Here is a 2,093-nt window from a genome sequence, read left to right as displayed (position 1 = left end):
AAAAGTTTGTGGGGCAATGCCCTTCTTCTTTCACCTGGGTTCATATCTGATCACTACTTGTACTTCGTTCTCCTCATTTAATCTCTTCATTCATAATCTATAAGGTTGGTTTACTTTCTCTTCCAAAAATACTTGTTTCCATAGTTTCTTCAATTTTAGAGTTTTATCAATTTTGACTTCAATTGTATATATTCAAAATTATTTAATTACATTTACTAATTTTTACTCATTCGTTAATGAATTAATGAATTAATAGTCCCTCGTTGTAATTGAAAATTGTTGGTGCTTTTTATGTTTTGGGTTTTTGGTTTAAGTTTTTGTGGTGTATTTATGTTTTACTCTTGAAATAAAATTTGTAATGTATAAAATATTTATTAATATATGTAATGTTAATATTTTGGATACTGGAAAGCTATCCACATTACACACATATTCTGAATCATCAATATATGATACATCAAAAACTTTACGTATCTCGGATGCACTTAAAAGGTGAATGAGTTAAATTAGAAATTAAATTAAGTAGAAATTTAAATTTGGTAGACCATTATGCGCATTTACTCATTGCAACCCAATAATGGAAAGGTAAAATTTGAAAGTGATAAATGAGAAGAATAACTTTGGGAGAACAAAAACAAACATGTTATACTTTTGTCACTTACTCTCTCTCCTTGTTTGTAGCCATTTCCATTGACATACGCAAAAAAATTTAATAATCGGAACAAAAATATATAAAGTAAAAAATATATATATTAATTATTTTTTATAGGATATGCTAACATAACAGATCAAAGATTAATTTGTAATAGATCTGAACTTTATTTAAATGTTTATCATTATCCAATAAATTATTGTAAGTAGAATTTAAATTATTAACACTTACTTAAACGAACGACTAATATTCTAAGACATATTCCAAATAATTTCTAATTAGCTAGTATCATGAAACTAATTATCACTATTTTTTTAGTTGATTTATTTATTTGTTTTAGAGATAAACATAATATAACAAAAAAATAAATATTAATATTTATATATAATTATTAGTTTTTTTTATCAAAAAGTTTGTGGAGGCAAATGCCCCTCTTTCTTTCACTTGGATTCATATCTGGTAGTTGCTTGTGTTTCGTTCTCTTCACTTTACCTCTTATTCACAACTCATAAGGTTCGTTTACCTTCTCTCTCAAAAATACTAGTTTTTTTTACGGTTTCTTCAATTTTAGAGTTTTATCAGTTTTGCCTCCCATTTTACATGTTCAAAATTATTTAATTATATTTACTGACTTCTACTTATTCGTTAATGACTTGATGAATTAATAGTCCCTGGTTGTGGTTGTAATTGTAAATGGTTGGGTTTTATATTTTGGGATTTTGATTTAAATTTTTGTGGTATATTTATGTCTTACTCTTGAAATAAAATTCGTAACGCATAGAATATTTATTGACATATGTAATGTTAATATTTTGGATACTGTAATCCTATTCACATTACATATATTCTGAGTATCCAATCATCATGATATAATACAACAAAAACTTTACATATCTTGGATGCACTCAAAAGGTGAATGAGTTAAATTACCAATTAAATTAGATAGCAATTTAAATTTAGTAGACCATTATGTGTTTACTCATTACAATCCAATAATAGAAAAGTAAAACTTAAAAGTGGCAAAATAGAAAGAATAGTTTTGGAAGAACAAGAACAAACCTGTTATTCTTTTGTCACCTACTCTCTCTTTCTTCTTATTTGTAGTCATGGCCAGGCGCAGAAAAATTAGTAATCAATGTATATATATTATTCTTTACAGTATACACTAACATAACAGATCAAAAATTAATCTATAGTAGATCGAATTCTTAATACTTATTTAAACGAATCGCTAATATTTTAAGACATTTCAAATAATTCCTAATTAGCTAGTATCATGAAACTAACTATCACTATTTTTTAAGTTGATTTATTTATTTATTTTATAGATAAATATAATATAACAAAAAAATAAATATTAATATTTATATATAATTATTAGTTTATTTTTTTTATCAAAAAGTTTGTGGTAAATATAATATAACAAAAAGATAAATATTAA

This window comes from Arachis ipaensis, chromosome B10 (genome assembly GCF_000816755.2).
Source record: "Arachis ipaensis cultivar K30076 chromosome B10, Araip1.1, whole genome shotgun sequence".
Classification (NCBI taxonomy): Eukaryota; Viridiplantae; Streptophyta; class Magnoliopsida; order Fabales; family Fabaceae; genus Arachis; species Arachis ipaensis.
The sequence above is the reverse complement of the archived record's forward strand: the minus strand, read 5'-3'. Positions refer to the sequence as shown.